Source organism: Oncorhynchus keta, chromosome 23, assembly GCF_023373465.1.
Source record: "Oncorhynchus keta strain PuntledgeMale-10-30-2019 chromosome 23, Oket_V2, whole genome shotgun sequence".
Taxonomy (NCBI): Eukaryota; Metazoa; Chordata; class Actinopteri; order Salmoniformes; family Salmonidae; genus Oncorhynchus; species Oncorhynchus keta.
The window spans coordinates 34732332-34754722 of NC_068443.1; the positions used below are offsets into that span (position 1 = coordinate 34732332).

A 22391-nucleotide genomic window follows, 5' to 3' on the forward strand; every position below is an offset into this window, starting at 1 on the left:
GGTCAGCAATATGAATGTCCTCTTGGAAATCTTTGTTCATTGTAATGTCCATCTATTACAACATGGAGGCATTTGTCAGACCGTTCATCTGACTTGCCCCCCGGGCGTCTCTGGTTCTTTGGGATGTCAACCAGGAGGGCATGAAGGAGACTGCAAGACTAGTGAAGGAGAAAGGGGCAACTAGGCAACTAGGGTCCACTACTACCTGTGTGACTGCAGTGACAAGGCGAAGGTCTACAGAGTGGCTGACCAGGTAATCAATTGATGACTCATCTTCCATAAGGACTTTGATTACTTGATTATGGTGTATCTGGGACCAGGGGACCTGCACCGACCCTCAGTGATGAAGATTTTTCACCTGTTAGCAAGCATGCGTTCACCTATAAATGCAAACTGGGCAATTCCACAAACCAGAAATTATGCTTAAACTCAGATTATTAACTTTAAAATGTATACCAAACAAAAAACATTGATTTCAAAGTTTTAACAAACCATACAACTCTATGCACAATGACTACATTGAACAATTGACAGTAAATAAAATAAAAATGTTCCACTGGAAAACTGCAGAGCCAATGTTTGGTAACCAAAATTTGTATCTGCACAGTTCTTCCTGTAAATGTGTTTTTCAGCGTAAATGTTAAAAGTAGCCCTTGTGCATAGAGTTCTATGGATTGTTCAACTTTGAAATCAATGGTTTTTGTTCGGTTTACATTTTTAAAGGGAAAAATCTGAGTCTCAGCGTAATTCCGTTACACTGAACTTGCCCGGCTTTATCTTATGCTGCTGGTGACTTGTTCATTATTACTACAGTCATCATGGAGGTTGACCAACCCCCCCCTTCTTTCCATTGTGTGTAGTAAACTGTCTGTCAAAGCAAACTGATGTTTGGAAAATCTATTGTGCTGGAGGCACGTTGAATGAATGGGAAACGAGGGAGTAGCTGGTTACCAAATGTCCAGTGTTTCTGAGAACGTAAGTAAAGCCACATGACAGATGGTGATTCCTTGCAAAACTAGAACAAAAAAATACCATGGTCTTTTGGATTTTCACAATGTAATCCATAGTATGCTCCTTTGGAGCAAAAAAGTTGTAATATGAAGCTTTACCCCTTGCCCTGTAATATGAGTAGTATTTAAATTAAATATTTAAAAAAAATAAATGTACCTTTTCAATAACTTTTTCCAAGTTTACACCTATTTTATACAGAGGAATTGGCATAGTAGGCAATGCAACAAATCACAGCACCTCCTTTTACTTGCACATATCATTGCACATCCTGAAAATCAGTAACAGGGTGACCATTTTGAATCCATTTTCACATTCACTCTGTTGGTCATGTTCACAGATTGGATTCTAACTCTAAAAGTAGCAGAGATCCCACTCTGGAACATTGATATGGACATAGTGTGTTTAATAATACATAGAACAATTTGCTCAATCTAAAAATGTAAATTTTCTACATTAATGTTTAGACTTTTCAATATTCATAAATTAATGTAAGAATTGTTATTTAAATCAAAATACTACTCATATTACAGAGCAAGCTTTGTAACACTTCCAGATGATCATTATGGAGTCTTAAAGGACGCCTGGGTAAGGACAAAATGTCACATTTGTACTTTAATTATTTCTCAGTTATGCTTTAAGATACAAATGTCGCATATACAGGTAACTGCCAAAATACAGTAAACATTTGAGTACATGAGGCATACAAAGTATATTGAAAGCAGGTGCTTCCACAGCGGTGTAGTTCATGAGTTAACATCCCATCATGCTTAGGGTCATGTATAAAAATGCCCAGTGTTACTGAATATCCCGGTATGGCACAAGGTCGGTATGACAATCTGGATACCGCCCAAACCTACAAAACACCAAATGATGGAACAATGGTGTCACATCAAATGTAAAAGTCTGTTTTAAACTCCAGGCAATCTTTTAAAACCCCTTCAACCTGTTACCCATGTCCATAAGTACGTAGCAACAGTGTTAAATATTCCTTACCATAACTGGGTTGCCAGGATGTAAGAGACAAAGATGTCATGTGTGTTTTTAAATGTTAAATCCTTACGTCTATTGACGCACCCATGTGTCAATCTACTGTAAGTGACATAATTTTAAAAATACCCATTCAAATCTATCAGTCTAAAATGGATATCTATGGGCTTGGTCTCATTCCACCGCATCCGCCTGTGTCTGCCTTCCACATCCGTGGAGGAAGGTGGCTGAGCTAAAGCGGTGCTTGTCAGATCATGAGACATCCCGAAAATCGGTCTTCTTACAACATTTTTAGGCCTACAAACTAATACGACCACTATGGAACGATGGTGTTCTCCATTTTGCTCGACGACTCACCCACAAGCCCCACGGGACTCATTTGAAGTCTGTAAAGGGGATGCGTTAACTTCTGTCTGAGGGGTTCTAACCGTATGACCTACACACTACACTCATAATTTAACAATTTTATTTGTATTTACAGATGGCATACAAGTTTTTAATTAAGGCACATATAAGTTCAAATGTTCCAGAAGGAATTTCTGCCCCCCAATTTTTTTTCTAATTTTGCCTCTCCTGTGAAGAAGTGATGTGCGACATACGCCTAGTTTCCTGAAACGAGTCACAGAGGTTCTTTAAGATAGGAGACGATGCCAGACGCATGACGGAACCAACCCTATGAACTATGCCTATGTAACATGTCTAATCAGTATATAAAGAAACTAAACGGGACTGCCCTGTGGGAGCTCCTGACAGACAATCACTATGGTGCATCAAGTTTGTTGGAACCTCTCCAGCATGCCGACAAAGAATGATTCATTTAAGATTGACTTTGAGTGTCCCTGTGTAAGAATTCTGACAATTTGGTGTCAACGAACAGAATGATTGAATCTGCCTGCGGAGCTTTCCAGTGGGGATCTGCGAGAAACCGGTGGGTGGCGCATTTTATGAAGCATTAGGGAAATTCCCGTCTGTGAGCTGTCCAGGAGGAGACGCATCAACCACAAACAAAAGAGGGACATGTCTTCTGATTTCAGTAAGTCAATTTAAATGAATATGTATAATACATTTAAATGATTAAAAATAAAATCAAGGTAAGTAACGCATAAAAAGGTACCCATAGTTTTCTAGAGAGAAGGCTTATGAAAAGACTAGAGCGAGGGCCGTAACGGTACCCTGGAAAGCCCCGCTGACAGCTGTCTGTAGGCATTTATAAGAAATGTCTACGTGGTCTGCTGCCACTACAAATAACACAAGTTGTTTATGAATACGTGTTGTTATTAAATATGTACAGGAGATGCATACGGTGCATAGCAAGTAACAAGATAATCGCTGAAGATGCACATGGGGTAATAAGTCATTAGTAATTATTTTTACTAGGTGAATGCGGATGTGAAAGTTGTGTATGGTTGAGTAAGTGTGGAAGGACGTGTTAAGCTGATTGAAATATGGATAATAAATGGATTGAAATGATTACTATTAAGATTGAAATTTGGATAATAAGAGTTTGAAATATGGATAATAAGCTGATAGAAATTTAGCTATAATGTACTGAGTGAATAAGAGCTGTCAGGGGACTACCTCCAGTGTGAATGTAAGCTGAGTTTTCCAGTTCTGTGTGAGCTGAGTTTTTCGATCTATAACATTATCTACGGTTCTGGGGGTAGGAGGATGGGCGGTGTCTACAGGTAGAGGCTAACTTGTCTCAGAAATCTCATTCGAGTAACATGTCTCAGAGGATAACATGTCACGATTAGTAACGAGGAAAACATGATTACACGTCTCATTAGTAATAAGGATAAAATGTTTCTGAGGGTGACATGATTTTAAATTACATGAGGATAACATGACTCATCAGTGGTGGTATAACATCATTATATATGTGGAGATATGAAAGAAGGTACCAAATATGTTGTTAAATAGCACATGAGTGAATATTTCAACACCTGTATGAATAGAACACTGGTGTAGAGGAGGAATTTGCGATGTAACACAAATATATAATGGGTTACTAGAGATAAAGATGAATTAACAATATAAATAATAATAACAATATACAACTTGCACACCCACACAAAACTAAGGAGATGATTGTGGACTTCAGGAAACAGCAGAGGGAACACCCCCCTATCCACATCGATGGAACAGTAGTGGAGAGGGTAGTAAGTTTTAAGTTCCTCGGCATACACATCACAGACAAACTGAATTGGTCCACTCACACAGACAGCATCGTGAAGAAGGCGCAGCAGCGCCTCTTCAACCTCAGGAGGCTGAAGAAATTTGGCTTGTCACCAAAAGCACTCACAAACTTCTACAGATGCACAATCGAGAGCATCCTGGCGGGCTGTATCACCGCCTGGTACGGCAACTGCTCCGCCCACAACCGTAAGGCTCTCCAGAGGGTAGTGAGGTCTGCACAACGCATCACCGGGGGCAAACTACCTGCCCTCCAGGACACCTACACCACCCGATGTTACAGGAAGGCCATAAAGATCCTCAAGGACAACAACCACCTGAGCCACTGCCTGTTCACCCCGCTATCATCCAGAAGGCGAGGTCAGTACAGGTGCATCAAAGCTGGGACCAAGAGACTGAAAAACAGATTCTATCTCAAGGCCATCAGACTGTTAAACAGCCACCACTAACACTGAGTGGCTGCTGCCAACACACTGACACTGACTCAACTCCAGCCACTTTAATAATGGGAATTGATGGGAAATTATGTCAAATATATCACTAGCCACTTTAAACAATGCTACCTAATATAATGTTAGCCTATATTATTCATCTCATATGCATACGTATATACTGTACACTATATCATCTACTGCATCCTTACGTAATACATGTATCACTAGCCACTTTAACTATGCCACTTTGTTTACATACTCATCTCATATATATATACTGTACTCGATACCATCTACTGTATCTTGCCTATGCTGCTCTGTACCATCACTCATTCATATATCTTTATGTACATATTCTTTATCCCCTTACAGTTGTGTCTATAAGGTAGTAGTTTTGGAATTGTTAGCTAGATTACTTGTTGGTTATTACTGCATTGTCGGAACTAGAAGCACAAGCATTTCGCTACACTCGCATTAACATCTGCTAACCATGTGTATGTGACAAATAAAATTGGATTTGATTGTCGCTCTGGATAAGAGCGTCTGCTAAATGACTTAAATGTAAATGTAAATGATTTGAGTTCAGAGTGGTCCCTTTATGGATCATTTGATAAAGATAAGGTTAAACCATTATACGGGACTTGACTTACTCCTAACCAATAACTATAAATCCTTATGTGATTTTCCTCCACCCTGGTAATACATTTTGAAATAAACCCCATACCCTGTTAAATAGAACCAATGATTTTCTGTTAACTAAACTTAAGGCTACAATGTATTATACTCCTGATGGTGTTTTTCATTGAAATCCCGAATGATGACATTCTAAACCAATTCGTGAGTAGGCAAAATGGAAACTGCATCTGTTTCCCTGTCTATGCTGTCTCAGGTGCCAGACTTATTATGGACTGAGCGTGCTGTCTACACAGGACTGACAGACTGTGCCAACCCAGTTAATACATATGGATCCCTCCAAAGCATTACATGTTAATCTTAAAAGTGAATATCCAATAGAAATTTGAAATAAATATATAATGTAACATTGTTAGGGTAGGCTAAAAGGTAAACCATGCTTTCCAATATGGACAAAGGTGTATCATTTTTGCTTTAAACCTTGCAATAGGGGAAAAAGCAGAATGTTGTTTGAGACTGATCCGTGTATATTAGTAGTAGTAGATTGAGAAGAGAGTCCTAGTTGAAAGAAACAGATATGGAGATTAGTGAAAGTAACAAAGTGAATTGTAATTGGCTTTCAGATAGCACTCCAATAATGCGATGTCTTAGTAATTTGAAGAAGTAAAATGGAGGGATTGAGCATTGGGACATATATTAAATTAGAGGACGCTCACTCTTTGAGGCCTGGTCCACTGCTCTTGTGTTTAAGTCATCTGTTGTTTGGGTTAGAGATAAGCTTCCATTGGAACAATAGATGGCCTCGAGTACACACTGAACTCAACAGGTTGTAAGAGAGACATTTACATTTACATTTAAGTCATTTAGCAGATGCTCTTATCCAGAGCGACTTACAAATTGGTGCATTCACCTTATGACATCCAGTGGAACAGCCACTTTACAATAGTGCATCTAAATCTTTTAAGGGGGGTGAGAAGGATTACTTAATCCTATCCTAGGTATTCCTTAAAGAGGTGGGGTTTCAGGTGTCTCCGGAAGGTGGTGATTGACTCCGCTGTCCTGGCGTCGTGAGGGAGTTTGTTCCACCATTGGGGGGCCAGAGCAGCGAACAGTTTTGACTGGGCTGAACGGGAACTGTACTTCCTCAGTGGTAGGGAGGCGAGCAGGCCAGAGGTGGATGAACGCAGTGCCCTTGTTTGGGTGTAGGGCCTGATCAGAGCCTGGAGGTACTGAGGTGCCGTTCCCCTCACAGCTCCGTAGGCAAGCACCATGGTCTTGTAGCGGATGCGAGCTTCAACTGGAAGCCAGTGGAGAGAGCGGAGGAGCGGGGTGACGTGAGAGAACTTGGGAAGGTTGAACACCAGACGGGCTGCGGCGTTCTGGATGAGTTGTAGGGGTTTAATGGCACAGGCAGGGAGCCCAGCCAACAGCGAGTTGCAGTAATCCAGACGGGAGATGACAAGTGCCTGGATTAGGACCTGCGCCGCTTCCTGTGTGAGGCAGGGTCATACTCTGCGGATGTTGTAGAGCATGAACCTACAGGAACGGGCCACCGCCTTGATGTTAGTTGAGAACGACAGGGTGTTGTCCAGGATCACGCCAAGGTTCTTAGCGCTCTGGGAGGAGGACACAATGGAGTTGTCAACCGTGATGGCGAGATCATGGAACGGGCAGTCCTTCCCCGGGAGGAAGAGCAGCTCCGTCTTGCCGAGGTTCAGCTTGAGGTGGTGATCCGTCATCCACACTGATATGTCTGCCAGACATGCAGAGATGCGATTCGCCACCTGGTAGAGACAGTGTGGGAATTTGGGACAGAGGTATGAATAATTGAATAAGACAAGTTTTTGACAATTACTCAATTGTATAGTTTAGGTAGCACCATTGATTTAAATAAGGTAATGTAATCTAAAACAATATTTTTTTCATTACGTTGAACTGTGTCGAGAATTAAAGTAGATCCAAGTAAATGGTTTTAGTCCTGAATATTGAGCTGATAAGCCAGCACCAACTTTTTGAAGGTCCTAGTGGAGTTGTTAATCAACAGGCTTCATATTGACATGTTTATCAATGATTATGTACTGTATCTCTCCCTTTGAAAGGCTTCCTAAGGCAAGTGCATTGGGAGAGCAGTTAAAGGTGCCCGGATCATTAACAAGTTTATAATTGATCAATAGTCCTATGTGTGCTTTCAGGCCACGTGAATGTCAGGGAGAGAGCGCTGCCCCTGAATGTGGGACACCTGTCACCTGATACCTGTCTCTGGTCTGTTTTACAATTACCGTATGAGATTATTAATTATTTCCTTTATGGAGTTATTTTTTATTTAACAGGCAGTGTTGTTGTTTTTTTGGTACGCATGAGTCACGATGTGAGTCACGATGTGAGAGTCATGTATCCAAAGGGGTATTACCGATCCCCTATGGTAAATATGCAAATTTGGTTCCCTGGGCCTTTGAAAATTATGCAAATAGCTTTTCTTCACACGCCTTCCAGTAAACTGAAAAATGTGTTGGTAATGGTTGAGTTACTCCAAATGGGTTGAAGTTTTCCCCACCTCGAGTGATGTTGTTTTGTTTTTATCTTGCTTCAATAAGAAATTTCTCCAGATTGGGTCTGCTGGATGGTCGGGATTTCTCCCTAAGGATTAGCCCTCCGACTCCCTGACCCTGTAACTCTGCAATGAGATCGCCAAGATTACAACTGCTCCAGCATGGAGGACAGACGAGAGGAATAGCCACTTGTGTTAAACAGACCGACAGAAATATGCTCAGAGCTTCAGATGTGTTGAGTAAAATACACTTTTGAGGTAATGACGAAGGTGACCACAGATGATATCTAGATGCATGGAAGGGATAATTTGACCAAGAACTGGGTGAACCTCAACCTTCCCTAACCGGCTGAAGCAATGACGACAATGGCGTTCAGTATGGTCTTTCACCACTTCTACCGTGAGACCCGAGTCCAAGCCAGCAACTTGTACACAGCATCTAGTCAAAACTATCAACTGCCTTTTCTCTCAGGAGTGCGACATGAGTCCATGTGGAGTGAGCATGGAGAAAGATCCATCCAAACACGCCTGGTGTACTGGTAGGAAAATGGACAAAGACATAATGGACTGTAAAGGACAGTGGCGGCTCAGGTGAGAGACATTATCAAGGGTCATCCACTTTGAACATGTGCCATTGGGAGGATGAACTGAAACACTATCTGAAGAACATGTAGAAACACCAGAAGGATGGGTGCCGAGAGGGGGGTGGTCAACAGTGCCCGTAATTCATTTAGGCTTATCCAAAATTGTCAGGTTGATTTGTGGAGGTCTGCACATTGCAACATTTATAGTAATTTAGACTAAGAATGCATTGAGATACCAATCTGTCATTACTACAATTGATGAGAATTTCATGCTAGAAAAATAAGATTTGTATATACTGTACAATGCACATTCTGCTAAGTTGACGGTCTTAAATTAAAGTGACAAAACCAACATGAAGCACTAAGGACTGTCATCCTAAATTTGGGTTGGATAATTTATCAGTAGTTATAATTATGATTTGGAAAGGCTTCTAGAGACAGATATGCCCCTAAAATGTGAGGAGAGCCACTAGATTGTAGCTTGGGCTATCCTTGCCCCAATCTCATTCCTTTCAAGGTTGGTGTGAAACTGTTATAACGTGTTCTCTCTCTTTCCTGTGAAAAACAAATATGCATGTACCCTAGACCAAATACGGGAGATAACTGGAAATGCTAAAATAATTGCGTAAACTGGCTCTGCAAAACAGAGGCTCGACTATCTTTTGGCAGGTCAAGGGGGCACTTGTGCAATCAATGGCAATGGATGTTGTACTTTTGTCCCAGATCACTCTTCTAATATGACTGATCTCGCCGAATACATTGCCACTGTTGCTGAGAATAATTCCCCACAACTGGAGTGGACACCTACAACTTGGTTGGAATCCCTGTTTGGAAGTTAGGGATCCCAAATTCCCAAATGGGCTGCGGCGTGTGTTTTTGTCTCTTAGTTTGTATAAATTGTGTTATTTACCATGCTGTGTGCGTGTAGTGTTGATAAATTCACTCCCATTTAATAGAAGTAACTTTGTTATGATAGTATTACCATACTAATTGGACTGTACAACCCAGAATGAAGGGATTGAAATGAAGTGTCTGGTTTTATGTGTTGATTTCCCTTACTTCAAAAGAAATATGGTATTGTATGGAAGTATGGTATGGATAGGTATGGAAGTTAAAGAATATTTACCTTAAAATGTAATGATTTATTTTCATACAAGTGATAAAAGGGTGGAATGTGAATTTTACTTTGTACATGTTGTGGGAAAATTCTTCCACAGGGACACTTGAAGTCAATCTTAAATGAGTAATCGTTTATTGTCAGCGCGTTGGAGAGATTCCAACCAACTCAATGCACCATAGTACACATGTCAATCAGGAGCTCTACCTGGGCAGACCCAGCAGTTGTCTTATATACGGCTATACACAGACAAGTTATATTTGCATGATTTAGCATAATTAATTAATCATTACCGTTTTGTTTCATTTATGTGACCGACCAATACTGGTTCATAACATGTGACAGACCAACACCTCACGAGGCTTCTCTCTAAGCTGAGACCTTGAAACTGAGATGTCTTTCCTTTGTTCTCAACATGGTCTGGACGTACTGCAAAATTGCAGCTACTGATAAGAGGAAGATTTGTTCAGTCAACAACTTCAATGAACACATGGGTTTATAGAACATCACATGAATAGAACACAGAAATTTGTGGGAGCTCCTGACAGACATTCACTATGGTGCATCAAGTTTGTTGGAACCTCTCCAGTGAGCTGACAATAAAGAATGATTCATTTCAGATTGTCGAATTTCCACGGCACCATACACACCATCTGCCCGGTGCAGTTGAAACCGGGACTCATCTATGAAGAGCACATTTTTCCAGTGTGCCAGTGGACATCGAAGGTGAGCATTTTTCCACTGAAGTCTGGGTTACAACGCCGAACTGCAGTCAGGTCAAGACCCTGGTGAGGACGACAAGCACGCAGATAAGCTTTCCTGAGATGGTTTCTAACAGTTTGTGCGGAAATACTTTGGTTGTGCAAACCCACAGTTTCATCAGCTGTATGGGTGGCTGGTCTCAGACGATCCCGCAGGTAAGAAGCCGGATGTGGAAGCCCTGGCTGGTTACACAAACAGCTAAATTTTCTAAACAACATTGGAGACAGCTTATGGTGGAGAAATGAACATTACACTCTCTGGCAACAGCTCTGGTGGACATTCCTGCAGTCAGCATGCCAATTGCATGCTCCCTCAAACCTTGTTACATCTGTGGCATTGTGTTGTGACACAACTGCATATTTTAGAGTGGCCTTTTATTGTACCCAGTGCAAGGTACACCTGTGTAATGCTATTTAATCAGCTTCTTGATATGTCACACCTGTCAGATGGATGGATAATCTTAGCAAAGGAGAAATACTAACAGGGATGTAAACAAATTTGAGAGAAATAAGCTTTTTGTGCATATGGAACATTATAGGGTATTATACGGTACTTTATTTCAGCTCATGAAACACAGGACAAACACTTTACATGTTGCATTGGTATTTCTGTTCACTCTAACATGACAACTCTATGGAAAGGGGAGATGCTTATGAACACCATTCTCCATTTTGCTCTACGATCACAGAATTATGGAAGTAGTTTTGTGCCAACAAAAATAAGGGGTTAAATATGTCATAAACAAATATTTATAGAGATTTCTTGTATCTCCTAGATATAGGATAGATGCTACTGTCTTTTTTTGCTATTTATAAATGATATTCAATGCGTTTTATGGGCTAGTAGTAGTAAAAGACAAATTCAATATTTTTGGGGGATACCTAAAAGGTTTTACTAAAATTCCAAATCGAATAACTAAATAATGAGCCATGGTATCTTAAAACCACTCTATATGTTAGTTTAGTATACTAACACCCCCCCAAACGACTTAGACTTTTAGAGGACGTATTAACACATCTATGTTCAGGTCAAGAGAGAGGTGGGGGATGTGAGCATTCTCATAAACAATGCTGGCATCGTCACAGGCAGGAATTTCATGGACGCGCCAGACTCCCTCATTGAGAAAACCATTGAAGTAAACACCATGGCTCACTTGGGTGAGCTAATGTGCTTACAGCTCACATCTGCTACACTGACATCAACACAACTATCTTGTTGGTTTTCCCTCCCTTGCTGTCTTTATCAATGCAGGCATTGAAATGTGAAAGTAATATCCTAAATCATCTCCCTTATTGTGGCAATTCCACTCACTCTACCTCCAGTGAACACAGATCTGAAGCAAACTGAAATTCATATTTCATTGTGGAAGTTCTTACCCTGATTTCTTCTCCTTTCTCTCTAGACTTATAAAGCCTTCCTCCCAGCGATGACTGTCAACAACCATGGTCACCTGGTCAGTGTTGCTAGCACAGCGGGTCTGATTGGTGTCAATGGACTAGTACGTAAATCACCTACTATGCATGTGTGTGCATGACTTACTCCAATGTTCCTCAATACTGGTCCTGGAGAGCAACGGTGTACAGGCTTTTGTTCCCGTCCAGCACCAAGAAACCTGAACGCTAATCAATGTTTGACTGACTAAATCAGATGTGTTGGTGCAGGGCAAGAACAAAGCCTACACTGCCTGTAGCCTAGCCTGGAAACGCAACATTGAATTTCATGGAGAGCATCGCTGCACAGCTATGTTCGATCGAGTTCAAAACCGGGCTCTGGCTGTGCCACTCAAGGACATTCCGAGACTTGTCCCAAAGCCCCTCTTGCATTTTCCTGGCTGTGTGCTTAGGGTTGTTGTCCTGTTGGAAGGTGAACCCTCGCCCCAGTCTGAGGTCATGAGTGCTCTCTAGCAGGTTTTCATGAATAAATGATCTCTCTGTACTTTGCTCCGTTCATCTTTCCCTCAATCCTGACTAGTCTCCCAGTCCCTGCCGCTGAAAAACATTCCCACAACATGATGCTGCCACTACCATTTTTTTTTAAATATATATTTTTTAACCTTTATTTCACGAGGTAAGTCAGTTAAGAACAAATTCTTATTTTCAATGACGAACAGTGGGTTAACTGCCTGTTCGGGGGCAGAAAGACACCGTAGGGATGATGCCAGGTTTCCTCCAGACGTGATGCTTGGCATTCAGGCCAAAGAGTTCAATCTTTTTTTCGCCAGACCAGAGAAGCTTGTATCTCATGGTCTGAAAGTCTTTAGGTGTCTTTTGTCAAACTCCAAACTCAAAGTGGGCTGTCATGTGCCTTTTACTGAGGAGTGGCTTCCTTCTGGCTTCCGTCTGGCCCCTCTACCATAAAGGATTGATTGGTGGAGTGTTGCAGAGATTGTTGTCCTTCTGAAAGGTTCTCCCATCTCCACAGAGGAACTCTGGAGCTCTGTCAGAGTGACCTTCAGGTTCTTGGTCACCTCCCTGACCGAGGCCCTTCTCCCCCGATTCTGCAATTTGGCCTGGCGGCCAGCTCTAGGAAGAGTCTTGTTGGTTCCAACCTTTTTGCATTGAAGAATGATGGAGGCCACTGTGTTCTTGGGGACTTTCAATGCAGCCAAAATGTTTTGGTACGCTTCCCCAGATCTGTGCCTCGACACAATCCTGTCTCTGAGCTCTACGGGCAATTCTTTCAACCTCATGGCTTGGTTTTTGACATGCACTGTCAACTGTGGAACCATATACAGAAAGGTGTTCCTTTCCAAATCATGTCCAATCAATTGAATTTACCACAAATGAACTCCAATCAAGTTGTAGAAACTTGTCATCATGGGGTATTGTGTGTAGATTGATATATAAAAAAAAAGTAATACATTTTGGAATAAGGCTGTACAGCAAATGGTTCAAGGACAATGCAATTCCACAATTTAGTTAGTATTATCTTGATGTGGAGACCTGTTTTATATATCCTCTATGTTGTAGTGTTTTACTTCTATTTCTCTATTTTCTTTATCTGATTGTTGGGAAGGGCCTGTAAGTAAGCATGTCACTGTTAGTCCACACCTGTTTACGAATCATGTGACGAATTCAATTTGATTTGAGACCTTTGTTTAACCTGCTCTACTGTATGCCAACGCATGTGTTTCTCTCCTGGTAGATTACTGTTTCCAGCAAGTTTGCTGCTATTTGCTTTGCTGAGTCTGTGGCTCTGGAGCTGCTGGCAACGGGGAAGGATGGTGTCAAGACTACCATTGTGTGTCCACACTTCATGAACACTGGCATGTTCGATGGCTGCAATTCTAAGTAAGTTATCTGCTATAAGAAGTGTTACTGTATATGGGATTACATTTCCCACTTTAAAGTTGCCATTGTGTTTATAAGAGGTTATTATCCTCATTGCATATTTGTAATAGTTTTTCTCATGAAAAGTTTGAGATGACCCTGCTGAAGGGTATTTATTCATCCATGAATAAATGAATATGCAATCCCTTTAAGAGCCAGGGCCAATTCTGTTTTTATGGGACATGAAACTGAACAAGAGACTTTTTAAATTGAGATTGGTTTTATGAAGCGTGAAATGGAAGGCCTTGTCTCGGCATTGACAGGGTGGAATTGACGATTGTGTTATGACATTAGTAACGAAGGTGCTGGGAGACTTCCTCTCTTAGCGTGTGTACACAAATCACTATCAACAACAAACATGTAAGTACTTACTTTACACTAGACGACATGCTGCTTACTGTGGACTGGTGGCCTCTGTTGTTGCCTATCCTGGATCCAGACTAAGTAGGTTGCCCTCAGGTAGGTTACCCTCAGGTAGGTTACCCTCAGGTAGGTTGCCCTCAGGTAGGTTGCCCTCAGGTAGGTTGCCCTCAGGTAGGTTGCCCTCAGGTAGGTTGCCCTCAGGTAGGTTGCCCTCAGTCTAGTTCTCTAGCCTGCCTCCCCACCTAAAGTAGATTCAAGTATTTCAATGGTTAATATTGGCCCTAGATGTCACTTTTGCTTTTGCAGCTTGTTTTTACTGTTCCTGATCCAAGATCAGATGTTAGTATGAGTCTTCAGACAGGCCAGGTGTCCTAAAGTGGTCAGATTACAGTAGACCATGTATGGTAGGGATTTACGAATGGACCAAATGGTCACAGGTGGCTTGAGTAAGGTCAATAGGTTAAGTTGACCCCCTTCGATATCAGCATCAGCGTCATTGTCTACTGATAGCAAAGTGTAGATTTGTGGTTTTAACAGCTGTCTGCATTTCACACTGTTTGAAGACTCCAAGGGGATATTTCTTATTATAACATAATTTTCCAACATTTGGATAATGGCTCTAGGTAAATTGTCCGCATTCAATTTTCACCAGATGGGCTATGGAAGGTATCAGGGAATTCCATCTGCATAGTGTTGGTGCATCATCATTGGTACAAAAGTTGGATTCTGACACTTTTTTACTTATTTATTTGTGATAAACAGACGTCACCAAAAGCCCTGCTGAAGGATTTGACATGTGCATTGATGGATTTCCATAACGATATATTTTAGGGAACTAGTGAGTGAAGGAGTTGATTATTCCAAAAACATTTCTACTACTGCATTACAAAAATATGTCAAAGCTGTTTGAATGTGCCTAATGCCACTGTAAAATGAAATGCATTATTGTGCATAAATTAAAAACTAGATATGCAGTTTTGGGGTTGTGGATGGGTGTGAGTATGTTGAACTGTTTATATGGCCATAATTCTGAATCCCCTTGGGATATGTGAATACTGGAAAAATGTTAATAAATATTTTGTACGTTTTTGTCTCCTGATAGTCTGCGATCATTCAGCAAACCAAAGTCATACCCAGTGCAAACCTAGTCGGTGCTAAGACAGTAGTTACTGGGGTGTATTCAGTTTGTTTTAACTATCTGATGCACAACTGGTATGATTCTCATTCTATGGCCATATGTTATTATCTACACACATCTACATTTTTATCTAAACTTCCTGTAACATTGTACCCTCCTGAACAAGCCCCTGGCGATGGGGGAACAGTTTTTGCTGTAAGAGCTGGGCCATTTGGGTACTGACACTCAGCTTGACCTCTCTACAACCTAATCAGAAGGCTACTGGGAACAAAAGTCCTCAAGTCATTGGCTTAATTTGCATATTTTGCATATTCAACAACTTACAAAAGAATTTAAGCTGAAGTTGGGATTTTAATTTAGAAATAAGGCCTGTTTTTCATTTGAAGCCAGAAGGAGGTTAGTATCAGCAACATTTTATATATGAATGCTTCTGCTCAGTGTTTGAGATCAATTGACACGCTTTACCATGGAGCATTGAGATGTATTTTAAACTGCAAAACCCTTACCGCACCACTGCACTTCATATACAAGGGTTGGCTGGCCTTCTCTAGTCAATCGTAGGCTCAGTCACTGGAATCATTTATTTATAAAGCCATTTTGGGTTTACTACCATTTTATTTGGGCATTTTTATTGTTCAGAAATGTGGTGGGTACACGCTTCGTTCGGCAGGAGTTTATCCTGCTAACTGTTCCAAATGTCCAAACTGAATTTAGTAAAATAGCTTTTATGTACTCTGCACCATCGGCTTGGAACGCCTTACAAAATACTTTTAAACTGGAAGAACTTGTCCCGATTGGTGTTTTTAAATGTGACATACCAGTCCCTGATATGTCAATGTTTTTAATTATCTGTTTTATGATTTTGTTATACTCTTGTGAATTATATGTTTTTTTCAATAGATTACCTGTAGTTTTTCATGTTGTCTGTCTGTAATTGTGTAAGGACTTGGTGCTGCCTATCTGGGACAGGACTCTCTTGAAAAAGAGATTTCAAATCTCAATGAGCCCTTCCTGGTTAAATAAATAAAATAAATATTTCATAACAATATTATACAGCCCAGGGCATATTGCATCAAGCGATCATATCAGTTTGTTTTGAAAATATCAAATATTTCATTCTAAGTTCATTTATTTTGCAGCGCCATCAAAAGGTCTTCAATCTGCTTTCTATGTAACAGGGTCATCAGATGTTTAAGTATAGTATGACAATGGCATGTACAGTACTTGCATGAGTACATCTGAATAATATGATAATTAATGTCTAGTATACAGTGCATTCGGAAATTATTCAGACCCCTTGACTTTCCACATTTTGTTGCGTTAGCCTTATTCTAAAATGGATTAAATAGTTTTTTCCCCTCAATCTACACACAATAGCCCATAATGACAAAGCAAAAGGTTTTAGACATTTTAGCACATTTTGTTAAAGATAAACCTATCACATTTACATAAGTATTCAGACCCGGTTCTTTGAACACCTTTGGCTTCCATTACAGCCTCGAGTCTTCTTGGGTATGACACTAGAAGCTTGGCACACCTGTATTTGGGAGTTTTTTCCCATCCTTCTCTGCAGATCCTCTCAAGCTCTGTCAGGTTGGATGGGGAGCGTTGCTGCACAGCTATTTTCAGGTCTCTCCGGAGATGTTCGATCGGGTTCAAGTCCGGGCTCTGGCTTGGCCACTCAAGGACATTCAAAGACTTGTCCCGAAGACACTCCTGCGTTGTCTTGGCTGTGTGCTTATGGTCGTTGTCCTGTTAGAAGGTGAACCTTTGCCCCAGTCTGAGGTCCTGAGCACTCTGGAACATGTTTTCATCAAGAATCTCTCTGTACTTTTCTCCGTTCATCTTTCCCTCGATCCTGACTAGTCTCCCAGTCCGTGCCGCTGAAAAACATCCCCACAGTCTGATGCTGCCACCACCATGCTTCACCATAGGGATGGTGCAAGGTTTCCTCCAGATGTGACGCTTGGCATTCAGGCCAAAGAGTTCAATCTTGGTTTCATCAGACCATGGAATCTTGTTTCTCATGGTTTGCTATTTGACAAACTCCAAGCGGGCTGTTGTGTATTTTACTGAAGAGTGGCTACCGTCTGGCCACTCTACCTTAAAGGCCTGATTGGTGGAATGCTGAAGAGATGGTTGTCCTTCTGGAAGGTGCTCCCATCTCTACAGAGGAACTCTGGAAGGTGTGTGCCTTTCCAAATCATGTCCAATCAATTGAATTTACCACAAGTGGACTCCAAGTTGTGGAAACGTCTCAAGGATGATCAATGTGAATAGGATGTACCTGAGTTCAATTTCGAGTCATACCAAAGGGTCTGAATACTTATGTAAATAAGTTAATTTAAAATATATATATATATATACAAAAATGTCTAAACCTGTTTTTGGTTTGTCATTATGGGGTATTGTGTGTAGATTGAGAAATGTATTTAATCCAGTCTAGAATAAGGCTGTAATGTAACAAAATGTGGAAAAAGCCAAGTGGTCTGAATACTTACCGAATGCACTGTATCCAAATGCCATGTTTCCCAACTCCTGTACTCGAGTACCCCCAACAGTACAGATATGTTTCGTGGCCCCGGACAAGCACACATGATTCTACTTGTCAACTAATCATCAAGCCCTTGATAAGTTGAAATTTTGTCCGGGGCTACAATAAAAATGTGTGCTGTTACGGATAATCGAGTACCGGAGTTGGGAAACCATGTACTAGAGCATGCACCAACAAAGATACAGTCAAAGAGGGGAACGATGAACACTGCTTGTCTCTGAGTAATATGACATGAGCATATTCCCCTCCAATGTGACATTACAGGCCCTTTGTCCCGTTCCCCTGCTCTGTCGTTGCATGTGTACCACGTCAGACTCTGCCGTCAAGGAGCACCACATTGCTATAACATCCAGTGCCTTCAAAGTATTCACACCCCTTGACTTTTTCCACATTTTGACGTGTTACAGCCTGAATTTAAAATTGATAGAATTGAGCTGTTTTTGTCACTGGCCTACATAAGCCCATAATGTCAGTGGAATTATTACTATTATTATTTTTTACAAATGAATAAGAAATGAAAACCTGAAATGTTTTGAGTCCAAGTTTAACTATTCATCCCCTTTATAAATAAGTTCAGGAGTGTGCAATAATAGTGGTTAAAATGATATTTTAATGACCACATCTCTGTACCCCACACATACAATTATCTGTAAGGTCCCTCAGTCGAGAAATGAATTTCAAGCACAGATTCAACCACAAAAACCAGGGAGGTTTTCTAATGCCTCGCAAATAAGCGCACCTATTGGTAGATGGGTTGAAAAAAACAAGCAGACATGTAATATCCCTTTGCGTATGGTACAGTTATTCATTACACTGGATGGTGTATCAATACACCTAGTCACTACAAAGATATAGGCGTCCTTCCCAACTCAGTTCCCGGAGAGGAAGGAAACGCTCAGGGATTTCACCATGAGGCCAATGGTGACTTTGAAACAGGTTCAGAGTTGAATGGCTGTGACAGGGGAAAACTGAGGATGGATCAACAATATTGTAGTTACTCCACAATATTAACTTAATTGACAGAGTGAAAAGGAGGAAGCCTGTACATAATACAACTATTCCAAAATATGCATCTTGTCTGCAACAAGGCACTAAAGTAATACTGCAAAAAAATGTGGCAAAGCAATTCACTTTTTGTCCTGAATACGAAGTGAAAATCCAATACAACACATTATTGAGTACCACTCTCCATATTTTCAAGCATGGGGGTGGTTGCATAAGAAGACAGCGAATGTTCCTGAGTGGCCGAGTTACAGTTTTGACTTAAATCTACTTGAAAGTCTATGTCAAGACCTGATAATTGTTTGTTTAGCTATGATCAACAACCAATTTGACAGAGCTTGAAGGATTGCTGCCCAATCCAGGTGGGGAAAGCTCTTACCCCAAAAGACACAGCTGTAATTGCTGCCAAAGGTGCTTCTACACAATATTGACCCAGGGGTGTAAATATTTCTGTATTTCATTTTCAATAAATTTGAAACATTCTAAGATGTTTTTTTTAAATTATGGGGTATTGTGTGTAGATGAGTGAGAAAAATAAATATATTTTGAATTCAGACTGTGACAAAACAAAATGTGGAATAAGTGAAGGGGTTTGAACACTTTCTGAAGGCACTGTATGTGGTTAGCTGATACAAAGGCAAGCCTGGATAGGTATTTTATGTATCTCCATAAGACTTGCAAGTACCAGTAAACACTTATCAAGCCATTACTTATGCATTGATGCCAATTACGGCTCAGTCACTGATAAAGCAGCACCTGGTTGAGTGGGCGGCAAGACTCTATTTATCTGGAGACAACACAGATTTATAAAGACCTACACCTGATTTGGACTGCAGTCTAATATAATTATCTTCAACCTCAACATTTAAGTCTACACCAAAGCCTTTTTGTGTTATGGAAATGTCCTTGAGACAGGTGTGAGAGAAAGAGGGCTTTTAGAAACTTGGATAGGTTCTGGTGGGTGAAGTCTTCATTTGGAGTGATTTGCAGGGCTACTTTCATTCCTTGAGGCCTTTGAGAGTGAGTTGTTGGCTTCATGTTGAACACAACACAATACAGCCATGACTAATACAGTAGACTTAATCACTCACCACCAATTAGACTGAATTATCATGACATGAAATGGCTCCTTTCTTCTTATTAACATTTTAAACCTTTACACTCATGGCAATTGGCCTATGTGTATAGGGCTAAATAGAAATGACTCTCACGGAAGAAATGTGAAAAGCATATGTGTAACCATGGTAGCAATTGAAATGGAACATTTTGGAGATAATGGGACATTTATTAGACCAAAGGTGAGTACATAGCAGTTCACCTGACAAGCCTGAATCCAAATATTACACTGTTGATTGTATGTGCATTTTACATTTAATGTACTTTTATCTGCATTTGTTGATAACAAAATCTGAAAGGCCATTCCTGGAAAATGTGGGGTAGGTTTGATTACAAGGGTTTGAGTGAGAGGACTAACTGGTGTCTCCAAGTGGACACATCTCTCCAAAGTGTGTCCAGTTCCTAAGTCATTTCAATGCACTATTACGACTCAGAGAGTCTTCAACTAGAAGGTACTTTTTTCAGTTCACTTAATTGTGCCGTTGAGGAACTAGAACAACCCATACTTGTAGTTGTGTTCATTTTGAACACAACCCTGCATCCGCCATCACGCAATTACTGTTGTTGTTTACGCAATCTAAAAAGGGTCCATTTTATAAATCGCAATCTGGGTCAGGTGGGCATGATTTGAAAGCTTGTTCTATTGCCAACATGACTAGCTAAGTTATTAAATACGATCTTACATTCTCAGGCTTTCACAAGGTAGTTCAGAGAAACCGATTGTAATTTTGGGGAGCATACAAAGCAGTCATGAGCCACAGTGAATTCTCTAAATAAACACTGTTCAGAACAACCCAGGGTGTGACACCATGTCCTCTTGTAACTGTACATGAAACATAATGATCATAAACTTTGACCTTGTATATGACGAGTTTTATTTGGAAATGTGAAGTGTACATTTGGACTCAGGTGTTTGGCTTGCTTGTATGATATCAAAGTGGTATTTATTATCATCCACAACATCATCTTTCAAAATACATTGAGTCATCTTCATTTACAGGATTTCCATCACTCAGACAACAACAAAAATTAGCAAAAGTTGCCCAATCACCGGGAAGGATGGGGGCAACTTCTTGTCGTGCGTGGTGCTAAAGTTCAGAATGTCTGTCAGTCAAAACCCATACTGCGCTGTGAAACGCAGAGCCAGAGTTCTGACGTCATGTATAGCATGCTACGGTACAGCCACTACGTTCCAATGTAGGTGCTTATTAGTGCCAAAATCGACCCTTTTCAACCCGTATACTGGTACGACTGTAGTGTTTAAAGATATTCTCCGGTACTTTTGTATACCTTTTAGCCAGTAATTCTGAAAGTAGAGCTCATGAGCCCAGAAGTGGTCACCGAACATTGTGTACTACGTCACATACAGTACCAGTCAAACATTTGGACACACCTACTCATTCAAGGGTTTTTCTTTATCTACATAAAGGGTTTTTCTGTTTTCTACATTGTAGAATAATAGGGAAGATATCAAAACTATGAAATAACACATATGGAATCATGTAGTAACCAAAAAAAGTGTGAAACAAATCCAAATATATTTTATATTCTTCAAAGTAGCCACCCTTTGCCTTGGTGACAGCTTTGCACACTCATGGCATTCTCTCAACCGGTCCAACCCATCCCAAACCATCTCAATTGGGTTGAGGTCGGGTGATTGTGGAGGCCAGGTCATCTAATGCAGCACTCCATCACTCTCCTTCTTGGTCAAATAGCTCTTACGCAGCCTGGTGGTGTGTTTTGGGACATTGTCCAGATGGGATGGCGTATGCTGCAGAATGCTGTGGTAGCCATGCTGGTTAAGTGTGCCTTGAATTCTAAATAAATCACAGACAGTGTCACCAGCAAAGCACCATCACACCTCCTCCTCGATGCTTTATGGTGGGAACCACACATGCGGAGATCATCCGTTCACCTACTCTGCGTCTCACAAAGACACAGTGGTTGGAACCAAATATCACAAATTTGGACTCATTAGACCAAAGGAAATAGTTCCACCGGTCTAATGTCCATTGCTCATGTTTCTTGGCCCAAGCAAGTCTCTTCTTCTTATTGGTGTCCTTTTATGTGTCTGTTACTTGAACTCCGTGAAGCATTTATTTTGGCTGCAGTAAACTCTAATGAACTTATCCTCTGCAGCAGAAGTAACTCTGGGTCTTCCTTTCCTGTGGCGGTCTGTAACGGCATTCGAGAGAAGAAGGTGAGGACCAAGGTGCAGAGTGGTACGTGTTCATAATTATTTTAATAGAACACTGAAAAATACAAAAACAACAACGTGAATGAACGAAACCGAAATAGTTCTGTCTGGTACAGATATGAAACAGAAAACAACTACCCACAACTCAAGGGCGAAACCAGGCTGGTTCTCAATCAGAGACAACGATTGGGAAGCATACCAGGCCAAACACATAGAAATACAAACATAGAACAAAACAGAATACCCACCCACATCACACCCTGAACAAACTAAAAATAGAAACATACAAAGCAATCTACGGTCAAGTCGTGACACGGTCCTCATGAGAGCCAGTTTCATCATAGCGCTTGATGGTTTTTGCGACTGTACTTGAATAAACTTCAAAGTCCTCTAAATTTTCCACAATGACTGACCTTCATGTCT

The 22391-nt window shown here is 40.8% G+C and overlaps 1 pseudogene; it reads left to right on the top strand.

Moving 5' to 3' along the window:
* The first annotated feature begins 10 nt into the window (after nt 1-10).
* LOC118401702 (epidermal retinol dehydrogenase 2-like) lies at nt 11-14423 on the top strand (annotated as a pseudogene).
* Nucleotides 14424-22391: the final 7968 nt, after the last annotated feature.